The sequence below is a fragment of the Tenrec ecaudatus genome, chromosome 15, assembly GCF_050624435.1.
Source record: "Tenrec ecaudatus isolate mTenEca1 chromosome 15, mTenEca1.hap1, whole genome shotgun sequence".
Classification (NCBI taxonomy): domain Eukaryota; kingdom Metazoa; phylum Chordata; class Mammalia; order Afrosoricida; family Tenrecidae; genus Tenrec; species Tenrec ecaudatus.
Genome location: NC_134544.1, coordinates 54,427,117 through 54,442,666, shown reverse-complemented (window position 1 = coordinate 54,442,666; position 15,550 = coordinate 54,427,117). Strand labels below are relative to the sequence as shown.

The 15,550-nt window shown below is 45.4% G+C and overlaps 1 long non-coding RNA gene across 1 annotated transcript in view; it reads right to left on the bottom strand.

The window, feature by feature from the left end:
* Positions 1 to 571: 571 nt before the first annotated feature.
* LOC142427928 (uncharacterized) overlaps positions 572 to 15,550 on the bottom strand; it is a 156,604-nt gene continuing 141,625 nt past the window's right edge. The window contains exons 4-5 of the long non-coding RNA XR_012780116.1: positions 3,596 to 3,819; positions 572 to 825 (exon numbers count right to left, since the gene is read on the bottom strand). This is a non-coding gene — a long non-coding RNA (uncharacterized LOC142427928). The remainder of the gene's footprint in view (positions 826 to 3,595; positions 3,820 to 15,550) is intronic.

Genomic DNA, 15,550 nt, shown 5'->3' with positions numbered 1-15,550 from the left:
AGCTAAAAGTATTTTTACAGGTCATTTGAACCAATCTCCTAATTTTAGCATCACGAAGTAGGTCTTTCAACCACCTCTACTGTTTTCTGGAATATATTTTTCCCTCTGATGTTGACCTCATGGAGATTTCTGACCCAGAAATGGCCTCCTTTTCTCATTACCTCAGCCCATTCGTGTCTTGTTGAGGCCCATTCAGAGCCTGCACACCCCAGCAGGCACTGCACACTGCTCTAACAGTCACCCAGACCTCCTCGCCCTTCCGAGCTCTGCCCACCACCCCACTCCCCGTTTCTAGGGCAGCGTGGACTCCTCAGTACACTTGACTCACTCCAGTCAGGCTATCAGGTGTTCCACACTTGAGATACCTCAGCCTCTTGGAGCTGACACTTCCTGCTCCTTAAGTCAGCAAGGTTTCAGAACACGGTTTTGCTATCTTCACCATCATTAGCAGGTTTGTTCCCATTGTTAAAGTTGTTATGCCAATCCATCCCACTGAGGGTCTCGTGTTTCCCACCCCCGCCCCCATCCCACTCTCTCCTCCAAACAAGCATTGTGGCGGAACTTCCTCCAAGATTGACTGGGTCCTTCTTTTGAACGCCCATGGTCTAGTCAAGGTTCTCCACCAACGCTGCCATTAAAATGGATCATTAGTCTTTGTACTTGCTAGCTTTCCTCTAGACGCCCTAGGCTCAAAAATACTTTCCGGAGAGTAACGGCAGTGATGTTGACAAAGCTCACCAAGCAGTGCGACCCGTCTTCTTCCACCTTAGAAAGGAGCTTCTCCTTACGAAGGGGCAAGCGTCCTTATCCCTTTACCACCAATTTCTGAAAGAAAAAGGGGAAACCATCACGAGCCCCATTCATTATATGTCACTCTATCATCACTCATTCACTCTTTTGCATGTTCAAACCAATTTGTGGACTCCAAATCACAAACTTTTGATTGAAGAAACTGCAAGAGGGACTGTGAATTTGATTTCTAATAAGTTCCCAAGTGATATGGATTTTACTTTGTTGTCACTTGTCCAGAAACCACACTGTCACTCAAAGCGTGGGGGTGTGAACGAGCAACACTATCTGGAAGCTGTTACTAGGGCAGGACCTCAGGTCTTCCTTAGACCTACTGTGCTAGTCTGGGTACATTGGAGAAACAAATCCACAGCCCCTCATGTATCAGAGAGAGTTTTATACAAAGGTTAAGTGTGCCTCAAGAAAACATCCCAACCCAGTGATGCCCAAGCCCACAAGTCCAACATTAACCCATATGTCCGACACCAATCCACAAAGTCCTCCTCCATCTCACAAAACACACACAATGACACTGACTGCAGGAGGAAAGCAAAATCAGTGAGCATGTAAGCATCTCAGCACTGGCAGGGGTCTCCACATGGCTGCTCCAGCACCCAGAGCTGCACTGGGGTCGGTCCATGTGGCTTCTCCTCAGGAATGTCTTGCAGGAAGTCAGCCTTGCTAGCTAAAGCAAGGAACTGCTAAGGCAGATGCACCCTGGTGCAACCATCACAAATCAAGAGACCCAAAAATTAGAAAGGGGAGGTTTACCGGGCCAATTATCTCTCTGCCCTTCAATTAACCCCACATGTGTTTATAGGCTAAGTTGGCAAAATAAACCCTAACTATCTCACCTACTGAATGATAATTTGCATTTAAACGAGATCTTTGTGAGAAGGGTCCACATTACAGTCTGAGAGGCACTCCCTGCTCTAGCTCAATGGCTCCCGAGCCTGACTCCCCATTAAAATCAGTGGGAAGCCAAGGAAAATGACTAATTCTGGGGCACCCATGGACTGCAGTGGGGTCTAAGCATCATCATGTAAAAACCGAGAATCTTACTTTAATGACAAATCTGATTAAATCTGGGGGGTGCTGGTATTCTACATTTCCACAAAGCCTACCCAATGCTACTGCGAGTGGGTTTGAGGGTTGATCTGTGAGTAGCAATCCTTTCTATACCAGACCATCAATGCAGTTCTAGTTCCCAATCACAGCATCTGTATCACACTGTGGTCTGTTTTCCTGTCTCTGGACCTATTACTCTCAAGGCCTCAAAACACGGGTATTCAGCCTTGGTTGAACATTGCAATAATTTGGAATGTACCAAGTGAAAAAAGAAACTTTCTAAGAGAACAAATCCTTGCATGTGGCTCCAGAAATTCTGACGTAATCAGTATGTGATTGGAATGCTTACATCTTCCCAGATAGTTCTAATTGATGCAATGTTTAAGAAGCACTGGTTTCAAACCAAGGACCCCTGGGCACGTAGGGGTTACACATTGGGCTGTAGCTGGATTCCGCCAGTCACCTGAAGAGAAAGCTGAGGCTGCCTGCTCCTGTGACGATTTACAGTCTCCGAAACCCCAGGGAGCAGCTCTGGTCTGCCCTATATGGTCACTATGCGCCGGCATGGACTTCATGAGTATGGATTGGGCCTGGGAGAGTAAGGTCAGGGCTTCCACTTGGCTCATTCTACTTTGATCTCTTGCTGGGAATTGGCATTTCCATCCCAGCTGTGCCGAATCAGAATCTATATTTTAGCAAGATCCCCGGATGATTCTCCTCGATCAGGGGTGGGTGTTGTTGTTGTTGGGTGCCAGTGGGTTGGTCTCAATGGGTAGCCAATGTCTGCACAGCAAAGCCAAGCGCCGGCTGGTCCAGTGCCATCCTCACCCTTCTCTGCTGGAGGCTCAAACAATAGGTGGGCCCTTGGCAGACAAGAGGTTCCCCAGCCCTGCTCTCGAGTCTTGCTAAAATGAACTGGGATGAAGCACTTCTAAAGCTTTAGAACTCTCTGCGCAGTATTCCCACTCTTTGGTGAGTCTCCAGTCCTTCTTTATATTTGTCCTGTGCTGCTCTTTCCATCACTCAGATGAGCTTATCCAATACCAGTATCAGCGTGACTCCTGTTACCAGGACTGTAAAACTTGGTAGCTAACATAAGTTTCTAGAACCTACCTATATCTCGATTTCTTGTTTGGGCCACTTCCCTCCCATAGCAATCCTGACTCACTCTAGATGCAGTAGAAGCCCGGGCATGCAGGGCTTGGTTTCTCTTTCTCCTATTTCGGCCCTGTTCTCCTAGGGCCACTTGTTCTGCTTTCTCCCCTTCTCTGTCGCTCCTGTCTGGCTTTTCATCGTCATTCCCCGTCATGGCTGCATCCAGACTGCATGGTCTTTTAGGGCAAATACAATAGCCTCCAGCATGTCTCCGCTTCACACCTCCCCCAGCTGCTGTCAGTCGACCGTGAAGTCAATTGTCCCCCCACATCCATGGTACTCTTTAAGCACCCAGGGACGGGCATTCTTAGGGTCCCACCATGGGGAGTTTGTGACTTATTATAACATGCATGCCCATCCACCTTAAAACTACATGCCGTTGAGCCTATGCCGGTGCATGGCAACCCTCTGTGTGTCAGAGCAGCACCATGCTCTGTCTGGTTTGTCATGGCTAATTTGTAACAAGTAGATCAGCAGGCATGTCCTCTGAGGTGCCTCTGGGTGGATTTGAACCTTCACACTTTTGGTTAGCCACTGAGTGCCTTAACCATGTGTACACCCAAAGAACCCCCTGCCGCCTTACCTGATGCATTTATTTCCTTCCTTACAGTTGTCATCGTAGGATTTTAGATTATTTGTTGATTGTGTTTGTTTCTGCTTGTCTAGCTCCCACAACTCCAGTATAATTGACATGAGGGCAGAGATTTCCACCTCCCCTGTTCAGTGTTTTCTCCAAAGAGTCTAGAACAGGGTCCAGTCTTCAACCATTAATTGCTAAGTGAAACTGTTATACATCTCCACCGCAGCCTGCAATATAGAGAACATTGTTTGTTATTCATCGGTTATAAATCTTGCTATAAGGCTGATGTCCTCAAGTCCTCCTCGTCTTCAGTAGGAAGGCAGGCGTCAGGGGGTGGGAAGACGGAGTGAGACATCAGGGGGAGAATGCAGAGAACAGCACCGTCAGCTTCCTCGAGGAGACGCCGTGGTTTCTGCAGACCTCATGGCTGTTCCGTGTCAGAGTTGTTTATGACACGTCGAGCTCCCTTGTCTGGTCCCTGGCGCGCACTGAGGCCAACTGTGGAGAGTGACGAGGGACAAGGCCTAGCCTACTGCCGAAGGAGGGCTCCAAAGCCCAGAGTCCCGCTCCAGGCCTTCCCAGCACCGAGGACTCGGCAGGCCATCTTTCTTCTCTGAGATTAACCTGGCCGTGCGCCACAGTAAACACCAAATCTCCCTTCCAGGGAGGAAAGATTAAATATCTGATTAAAATTTTTGGCTGCTAATGTATTGAACTTGGATGGCTGGGCCGTTTGGAAGTCACATGACTTTCAGTGTGTGTCTGCTGTTGTGGTCCACGCACCGGAGAGGTCACCACGCGGGGTGGGGGACAAGCGGCAGCAGGCTCCGCGCGGGCGGAGGGGCGCTGGGCTGGGGCTGCAGGCTGAGGGGACCCCCTGGCACCCAGGGAGGACAGGCCCTCCATGGAGACCACGGCTGTGCCTGCTCCGGTCCTCGCTTGGTAGATTTGGTTCATTTCATCCCACCCCCGCCTATTGTTTCCGAGCTGCCCAGCAAAATGATGTCATGGGCAGCTTTGGAGTCCACAGGAAGTCTTCCGAGCGGAGTGGCCAGTGTACTTCGCTCGCTGTCCTCTTGCTCCTGGCCCTCCGTGGAAACCACACCCCAGCGACCTCAGGGAGGCAGCCCGGGAGGAGAGATGCACGCCTCTCCGTCTCCACCGGCCCATTCTCTCCCCCAGCCTCGCCACCCCTCCTCCCACCCCTCATCACCCATCCCTGGGGTTTGGACCGAGGCCATCATCGGAGGAGGAGGGGGGCTCAAGGAGGGGAAGCCAGAGGAGAGGAGGCCCAGGGGAGACGGGCAGAAAAACAGGGGGAAGGGACTTCCGGTGAACGGAACTTCACCTTTGCTGGACGTGGGGTACTGAAGTCAGCCCCTCAGTATGAGAGAGTTACGGTCACAGTAATGTCACAGAGAAGCAAAGTGACCAGAAACCAGAAACCATCAAGGACTTGCCTCAACTTGCAAATGCCAGCGAGGGGGCCACATTGCCACAGCTGTCCAGCGATTCATTTGGCATAAAAGTTAAACATGAGGTCGTTTTGAACAGCACAATAACCAATAGGTGTACAGTGCTTTACAGTTTCCATGACCCCCCCATCCTGTGCGCATGCACACAGGGATCCCTGGGTAGTGCAGACAGTTACACCCCTGGCAGTTCAAACCTACAGGCACCTTAGACTAATGGGCTCGGCGCTTCGCTTTGGAAAGGTCACAGCCAGACAAACCCAGTGGAACCCATTTATTCTGAGCTGGGGTCAGCGCAACAATAGGTTTGGTGTGTATACAAGGGACTTCAAAGGTCACGAAAAAATGGAAAGGAAAAATAATATATATGTCAAAAATACTGCTACAAATTCATAGAAAGCTCTATTAAAAATATACCACATTGTGAAGCTATGTTTTTCAGCTTAGCTTCTATGTCCATATACTTTTAAAAATAGCTTTATTAGCATATACTTCACATGTCATACAATTTAACTGATCAGTCATATTAAGAAGAGTTGTGCAATCGTTACCACAATCAATTGCTGGACCTTTTCGTCTCATATTCCACATATCCACCCGTCCTTCCTTAGTAATTATCAACCCAGTTCCTCTTTCTATCGATCTATCTCTCTTGGATTTCATTTACAGAAAATCACACAAAACACAAACAAGAAACCAATAATAATGACTAGACAAAACAGAAAAATTTCAATCAAAAAGAAAGCAGGAAATAGTAAAAACTGAAAGAACCTTAAAATGGGTCCAAAGGGAGAGTCAATGAAAAGGTATCACAGTTTAGCACAATGACATTTGCCACCAGTGACTTTACAATGCTCTCTGTCTGATACGAAGGCTATTCACCTTTCTGCGCCTCAGACTCAGATTTTATTATTTACAATCCTTAGATCACACAGGCTGGTTTACTTCTGTGTGGACTTACTTGATGCCTCACCTAGATGATGGCTTGTTGAAGACAAGCCTTTAAGACTCCAGAGTCTATTCTTTCTGATAGCTGGATAACATCTGGTTTCTTTATCACACTTTGATAGCACCCATAAATTCAATGATCTCTTCATAGGAGTGATTATAGAGTACGGTCATATCATAAGAAATAATTGTTCTTATATTGGGAATAGAATTAAATGAGGGCCCAAAATCCATTCTTATAGCTATGGTTTATATATGTCTATGGTTCTGTGATAGAGAACATTATCAATCATCCCCTGGGATGTAAGGTAATTAGATTGATAGTGTCATTAATTTAGCCAATGGTATAAAATTTAAAACACTGTTGAATAAAGGAAATCATACAAATAGTCCATCTTTTTAGACCAAAATACATGAATTGTTGATTTGCCCAAATTAAACTTGTAAATGACTGGACACTATTGATACAAACGACACTATTGATACAAACAGTGGGGCTTGGTGATAGGGCAAAACTTTCAATAACACTCATTCACAAAAGCAGAACCATAAGAAAAAGCATGTCACAAGGAAACAAGGAACACAGGGAATCCAGGGCAGATTATCTTTTCATGACCAGTGGTTGAGAGTGGCAATACCGGGAGGGTGGAAGGAGGGTGGGGTAGAAAAAGGGAACCGATTACAGGGATCTACATATAACCTCCTCCCTGAGGGACGGACAATAGAAAAGTGGGTGAAGGGAGACGTTGGACAGTATAAGATATGACAAAATAATAATAATTTATAAATTATCAAGGGTTCATGAGGGAGGAGGGAACGGGGAGGGAGGGGGAAAATGAGGAGCTGATATCAAGGGCTCAAGTAGAAAGCAAATGTTTTGAGAATGATGATGGCAACAAATGTACAAATGTGCTTGACACAATGGATGGATGTATGGATTGTGATACGAGTTGTATGAGCCCCCAATAAAATGATTTTAAAAGGAAGCAAGGAGGGCATTACAATTATAACTATATGATAGTCCTGGGCCACCTTTCACTGGGCATCCTCAGAGCAAGAGATTTGAAACAAAGTCCAGCGACCACCAACTCCATAACCTGGGACAGTAGTCACCTGCTTCTTCTCATACAAAGGTGTTGCAGCCTTAAGTCCAAGGGAGTATGACCCTAACTGTCCTACAGATGACTTTGAAGTAAAGCCCTTTTTTGCTTAGTAGAGTTTCCACATAGAATCCACTTTGATGGTGTGGCCCATGAAGGATGTTGTGCACCTCAAAGGACAGAATTTAAAGTCCCAGTAGTCTGTATTATATGGCCCGTGTCACTAAGGACTAGATGGAAACTAGGTCAAAAGTGTCCAATTGGGAACATAGTACCAGAACAGAACAAGGGAACACTGCATCGTGTGAAATCGGGAAAGGTTTGTGAAATCAGGAGAGTTGTGTCCTCTCACCATACTTATTCTCTCTATATGCTAAGGAAATGAGAATGTGGCATCAGAATTGGCGTAGGGCTTACTAACAACCTGCAGTATGCAGAGAGCACATCTTTGCTTGATGAAAACGAAAAGGACTTGAGGCACTTGCTAATGAAAATCAAGGATCGCAACTTTCAGTATGGAGTACGACCCAATGTCAAGAAGACCAAAATTCTCACAACTGGACCGATAGGTAGCATCATGATCAATGGAGAAAAGGTTGAATTTGTCAAGGATTTTGTCTTGTTTGGATCCACAGTCAATGCTCATGAAAGCAGCAGTCAAGAGATCAAATGATGCATTCATTAGTACATCTGCTGCACAAGACCTCTTTAGAGTATTGAAATGCATGGGTGTTACTTTGAGGACTAAAGTGCACCAGACCTAAACCATGATATTTTCCATTGCATCATATGCTTATGAAAGTTGGACACTGAGTCAGGCAGAGAGTAGAAGAATCAATGCATTTGAATTGTGATGCTGGAGAAGAATATTGGAAATATCATGGATGGCTCAAAGGGTAAACGATCTGTCTTGAAAGAAGTATGGCCAGCGTGCTCCTTAAAGGCAGGGATGGTGAGACTTCATCTTACATACCAGGAACATGCTGTCAGGAGAGTTCAGTCCCTGGAGGAGAATATCACGTTTCATAAAGCAGAGGGGCAGCAAAAATGAGGAGGTCCCCAAGAAGATGGATTGACACACTCCCTGCAGCAACAAGCTCAAGCATAAAAACAATTGTGAGGATGGCAAAGGACCATGCAGTGTTTCAATCTTTTGTGCCTAAGGCTGCTATAAATCGGAACAGATTGAATGGCACCTAACAATGATAACAATAAGTGGGGTTTGTTGGGTTTTTTTTCCTGATGGGAGGTTGTTCTTCCTGGTTTACCAACCTATAGAAATGTAATCACATTTCTCTGAGGCATACTTGCTCTCTTCGCTCATCTTGACTTCAATTTCCAGTAAGGTTTGCTTATTGCTAATCATTCTTGTAGGCGTGTCTGTTGATTTGCGGGGACCTCACCACAGTGTTGTATGGCAGCAGTTGAATGGTCTTCTGCTTTTTCCCTCATCTTGAGAAACTAACCCCAGTGGAGGGGCGGTCTCCTCTGTTGAAGTGATTTTTAAGATGTACACAGAAAGGGGGCGAATAATCAATCATTCATGGCCACTAGACAGGCCCTCTACCTCATTGTTTGGTAGACTGGATTAAAGGATTTCCTAGGTCCCTACACTTATGGAGGGTGTTTTCATGATTCTAAATCCTTCCCTGGAGATCTCTGTTGTAGCATCCGCAAAGGATTCCAACCAAGTGCCCTTTAAATATTATTTGAGTTTGGGGACCAAAAAGAAGATCAGGGAACCATCAAGCTTGTAGGGTGGTAGGGGTCCATTTTTACAATAAAATGTTTATAGGACAGACTTTGTCACCCTGGAAGATTGAGGAGGTACATTTTATGATAGGGCAGGAGAGGAGGAGGATCTGGGTATAACTTCCTGTACTTCCCCCCCTCATTTTTTATTGGGAATTCTTCCATATATTATAGCAATCCAAAATTCAATTAGGCCAGGTATGACTGTACAATTGTTGCCACCATCATTTTCAAAGCATTTTCTTTCTTCTTGCACTCTTTGGTATCAGCTCCCCTTTATCCCCACCCTCCCCAGCCCTATCCCCCAAGAATTCTTGTTGTTATATTAAATATTATTATTACTGTTATACCACCCACCCCTCCCCCTCTCCATACTCTGTTCACCTGCCGTCTATTATTCATTCCCCTTGAGTGGAGCTATATAGTCATCATTGCTATCAGTCCCCCTTTTCCTTCCTTCTCCCTTCTTTCTGTACCCTCAGGGAATCATTACTCCCTTTACTATTGCTGAAAGGTTTACCTATCTTGGATTTCCTTCATTGAACAATCTTAATTATACAAATGAACAAATACAGGTCTAACAGGATTAATGAGGGAAAACTGAGACCATAATAATAGGGGAAGGAAATATTAAATAAGTAGAGGATAGTTATGTGGTTCAACAGTGCTATACTGCATCCTGGATATACAATCCCTTCTGTGCGGCCCTTCTGTGACGGACTGTCCAGTTATCTCACAGGTGGATTTTGAGTCTGCACTTTGTCTATGTCCCTTCACGTCAATTTAGTTACTAGTTTATATTCCTCTCTACACCTGATGATCACACAGGCTGGTGCGCTTCTTCCACGTGGGCTTTGTTGCTTCCATGCTGGGTGAACGCTTGTTTACCTTCAAGCCTTTAAGACCCCAGATGCTATATCTTTTGATAGTGGGGCACCATCAGCTTTCTTCACCACATTTGCTTATGCACTCATTTTGTCTTCAGTGATCGTGTTGGAAAGGTGAGTATCATACATTCCCACATTATTAGAATGAACCATTCTTTTACTGAGGTAAGATTAAAGGAGAGGCCCAAATTCCATCTGCTTCTTTGTTGTATACATATATTTCTGTATGTGTGTGTATATATACATACACACACACAGATAAATATACCTGTCTTTATATTTTTATATATTTACATATTTATACTTATATATAATTTTTACATTCTTGGTATTTTCTCTATTTATTCTTTCTTCCTGCTCTACTATCATATTTACCCATCATTCGCCTCTCAGTAATTCCTCTCGGATACATTTCTATCAAAGATGACCAGCGATGCTATCCTCTCCTTACATCACACTTAGATCCCTTGCTACCCCTCCATCCTGTTGATATTGGCTCATCGCTCCACTACCCTCGCCTTCTCCTCTCCCGTGCCCCCACCACCCCTTTAGTTCTGTCGCCGTCTCCTTGGGATTGTTTATCCTGCCTATCTTATATAGATAGACACCAAAAGAGGAAGGAGAGAAACACACACACACACACACACACACACACACGACCCCATGCAAATAGTTCGAAATCTAACAATTGTCCTGACCCCAAGTCGATGCGTATCCCTCGGTTAAATAGTGAGCAGGCCCTGATAAAATCTACTTGTTCATTCCCCTTTTCTTTCAGGGATCCCTCTCTCAGGACCCACTGACCCAATGGCACTTAAACCCTTTTAGTTCTCAGCGTTTGTGTCCCACGGGCCCGCCTTCTAGAAGACCCCATTGCTCTTCCTGAAGTCAAGGCTGGAGCAGTCTAGTGCCCCACCCCCACCCCATTATACCTTCAGTGTGTCTACCTGTGAATATCCCCCAACCAGTTCACATGAGGTGCCAAGCTCAGACCCCAAAGTCAGATGTCCGCTATTGAGCTTCCTCAGGGCCTTCATGTCTTTGCTCCCATTGCTGGTCTGTTGCACTCCCCTCTTGGTTGGCCCATGTGGGTGGGTCAGGCTATTCTCCCTGAAGTGTGTCTTCAGTGTTGTCCTCTGGAGCACTGCCATCTAGGGAAGTGGATTTTTTTAAAAACAGTTTTATTGGCACTTCATCCACATGGCTTTCCTGACCTTTTTCTCACCTATGCAGTTTTCACACTTATAATCAGATAAGACCTAGACAGTGACTGCACTAGAAAGTTCCTTCTCACTAAGCTTCAAACTTGTGCTTCAAGCAAGGGCTGCCCTCGGCGAGGCTACACAGCCACGCTGCTTGCCTGACCGAGGCTGTAGAGCAAGGTTGGCGAGACTTTTCGTCTAGCTTCCTTTGGGGACAACCTTAAAAGGACATCTTGTTTGGTACAGGAAAGGGTCCGTGAGAAGATGGGAAACTCTCCGGGAGATGGATTGACACAATAGCAACAGGCATGGGGAGGTATAATCAGAGTTGATAAAGGTGGCCCAAGACCAGGCAATATTTTGTTCTGTTATATAGAACATGGCCATGAGTCAGAATTGACTCAACGCAATTAACAACATCTATTGTCACCTTTAGCGTTTGCAGGGTCAGGCCAAGCTGCTCCTTGTAGTTACCAAGCCTGATCGCACGACACATTATCAACTGTACCCCAGGTTCCATACAACCTAGAACCGACTGATCGCCTGCCTCTCTGTGGCCCTCGGTCAATAGTCAGGGATCGGGGGAACATTTCCAGGGGCAGAGAGGGATCTGTGTTGTCGGGACTCAGAGGTGTACAGCGCCATTGTGGAGTTTTGCTCAGCTTATTTGGCAACGGTGGTGCTATTTCACAAGAAACTGAGTATGTACGACTCCCCATACGTTAGTCCTATTATTGTGTGGTCTCAATCGAGAGTAAAACTGGAATCATTTCCAGCCTCCGCATTCACTGCAGACAGAGGGACATTCATGGTTAACCACATAGACTCCTGGCTGCTACACGCATAGAAGGAGCCCAATACTTTGCAAGATCCTTTTCTTCTCCCAGCCTTAGTTATTTCTTACTTTCCCGGGGGATGACTTACACAGACTTACAGATCAGCGTAGACCCATTCATGACTACGACCTCCACTGATTGACATAGGGATTCTGAACTTACTTCTGCCTTTGCTCTCCTCCCAGGGCCCCATCATTCCCCACTCCGACTCCCTCATTGGTGATCAGGTTGAGATTCATGATGGATGTCTTGGGTGCAGGTTTCAACCATCCAGAAGAATCTTCCCAGAATCTGACTTCCTCTGCTTTGTTCTCCAATTGGTTCTCCAGATGAAACTGTAAATTCCAGGATGCCTTTTAAGAGTCAGTTTGACTAATATCACTAGGGGCTCCCTCAATCCCCAGATATAGCCAAGATGTAAACAGTGGACGGTGGAGGGGGAAAGATTATTGATACTCCCAGCCCCCAAATCAAACCTGTTGTCATTGAATCAATTCTGGCTACGGTCAACCATGTCTTATAGAGCAGAACGGCACCACTGGGTTTTCTTGGCTGTAATCTCATGAGGCCTTTCTTCCGTGGCACCACCTGGTGAGTTTGAACAACTAACCTTAAGGTTAGGATTAGAGCACCCAAGGACCCTCATCCACACCAGACCTGTTGTGGGCTTGGCTCTGGCCCAAACAGAGCATCGGTCTACATTTAGTAGAATTAGTCTCCTTCTTCAATGGCCTGGAGGCCATGTCTGACGCCTATGATTTCACAAGGGGAACAGAGAATCAAGCTCCACCTCTGCCGAAGGATGATTCCTAGGAGACAGGCGTCAGACCTGCCTCCACCCGCCGATGTTCTTTCTTATATTCTGACAGCCCCTGGTACTCTACTTCGGTGCTGCATTTGACAATTTGTTACAATGACCAAATAGGACTCGCAGATGACATTAACAATTAGGGGGGTTATTAGACAAGGTCATGGGTTATAAGTCAGGATCGGCAATATTAAGGATACATTTCTTTTGGTTCCAGTGCTTCTTCTCAGCTGTGCTGATAGGCCTGTCTCTCTCTGGTCCTCAGCATATCAGCCACATGGCCCCTTGGGCTCTTTCTTGCTCAAACAGTTGTTACAAAGTTCCTTCAGTGCTGTAAAATGCCCAAAGGTGGGCCCACTCTGTAGACCAGGCTCCTGTGTGAGGGGGCTCAGTTTCACTCATGCTGTGGGCCAGAGGCCCCGACACCTTGTATGGGGCTCTACTGCTTGAGCCACTTTCCTCACAGGGGTTACAAGTGTATCCCCCCCCCCCCCAGCTCTTCCATCATGAGTCTTTACTCCTGCTTCAAAGATGGCGTACTTTATACCTAGTACAAGGGCAACATTGACCAATCCCTTTGTGTCCATTCCACACACCCTATTTTCATACTCCCACCCAGGAACTTGGTGGGAGTTACAGAGACTATGGAGAGAAAAGCCATTTCAAGTCATTTCCCCTCGCCGCATACACCAGCAAGGCGATCGTGTGCTCCAGCCTTTAAGACTTCTATCATAATCTTGGCATTCTGATGAGTCAAAAGACTGACTTTGGGGTCAGAGTAATCGCTGTTCTAGCTCTCAGCCTACTTTCTGATATAACGAGATGAGAAATAGTCCTATGTGGCCACAGGGATACTCTGAGGGGTAAATGGAAGACCTAACAGAAAGTCTCTGGAGGCATGTATTGCACAAAGTTGGCACTTGATACAGCTTAATTCTTGTTTTAATATTCCTTTTCAAAGTGTACCCTAATAAATTCAAAATACATCCTAGTGTACCAGTTGGATATAAGAAGCATTGAGGAAAGGTTTCTGGAATGGCATGACACGTTTATCAATGGGGAAAAAGTTGTTATTTAGTTGGGTCCTAAGAAAGAAATATAAACAATTGGACATTGTTTATATTATGAAATAACAACAGATATCACTGACCTGTGGAATAACATTAAAATATACTATTAGGTATGCAGAAAAGAGGGGAAAGAAGTTATATCAATCGAGCACCTACTATATACCAGGCAAGGTGACAAACTTTCTGCTGTTTTATCCAAAGGTAAAATACAAACAAACAAAATCTCAAAAATTCTATATTCCACATAATGAGGACACCGAGACCTTCTCGATTTGATCTCTAGAAAATAAGAAATATCGCCCTTTTTTACTTTCACCTTCCTATATGTGTCTAAGATGTCTTCGTGGTTCCTTAGATCAATCCATTCCCTGCCCCCCAGCCCCCTCCCTTGCTGCCATTCTCTTAAGGCGTGAAGTGCTCTGGCTTAGTTGGAGAGATACGTGGAGGTTCCCGTTCAGTGGGTTCCTGCCTGAGTTCAGTGAAATTCCAGACCCTGGTTGGCACTGAACATAGCCAGATACCCGCTTTGCATCTCAATATTTCTTCCTCTCCAGTAATTTTCAAGGCAGATTTCTTTATGACCCGTTTTACTGAAATTATTGGTTTTTAATTGCCATTGAGTTAAGTCCAACTTATAAGGACCCCCTTTGTCATACAGTAGAACAGCTCTCCATAGCATTTCCAAGGCTCTGATTTTCCCAAAGGATCCCTGGTGTCACAGTGGTTACGAGTTGGGCTGCTAACCAGAAGGTCAGCAGTTCAAAACTCTCAGCCACTCCATGGAAGAATGATGAGGCTTTCTACTCCCATAAAACATTAAAGTCTTGGAAACCCAGAGGGGCAGTTCTACCCTGGACTACATGAATCACAATCAACTCAGTGGCAGAAACTTCTGTTTTGTTTCACCTTTCTAAAACATGTAGTTGGGCTCATTCTGAAGCACCTTTGGGTGAGTGAGAACCAACTTTTTGGCCAGTAGTTGAGTGTGGAATGGTTTGTGCCACCCAGGAGACCCCTGGAAACCCTGAGCAAAGTTTTACTCACATCTGGCAAAAAGGAAAGCATCCGCCTCCTTCTGTGGTTGTACATGATTTAGTCTGTGACCTTCAGAGTCTAAGAAGGAAAACCAGATTGATTCATAAACAACCAGGGACCAAAATACTTTTGATTTCTTTTTATTGTACTTCTGGGAACCAACCAATTATATCCAGAGCTCTGAGTGACTAGAAGGTTTTTTTCTTTTCTTCTTGTTTTGTTTGTTTTTTAAAACTGGTTCAGAAACCGGAACAGATTTCTAGGCTATTCGTTTTGGGTATTTGCGGACCTAATTGTTATCCCTCAGTCGTGAAAGAAGAGGAAGTTGTTCATCTCCAACGAAAGAAGCCAATCAGTGTGCCAAGTTGCAATTGCTCCTACGCAAACACCAAACCAAGCAAAAAAACACAGCAAGAAGGCTGGGTAAGGCTCACCCCTCATCACTGGTGACGTTTGCAAAAAGCAAGCCCTAAATGTGAACCCAAACAAAACCAGGTTCATTAGTCAAGCTCATTTTGACTATAACAACCCTATAGGATGGGCAGAATGGCGCCATAGGGTTTCCAAGCCTGTTGATCATTGCAGCAGCAGACTGCCACATCTTGTTCCCATGGAGGGCCTTGTAGGTCCCAACAACCAATCTTTTAGCTAAAAGCCAAGCGCACCACCACTCCACCAGGAGGGTGCCTTCGATGAGAGATGGAGAGAACACATTGGAGATGTTGATTTGCTATCGATCTTAGTATTTAAGCTGAGGTGACTAAAATATGTCTTGTGTTTCAGCAGAAAGGATTTGAAGCTGATATAGTAAATAAAATCCATAAATAAAGAAGACAATCAAGAATTAT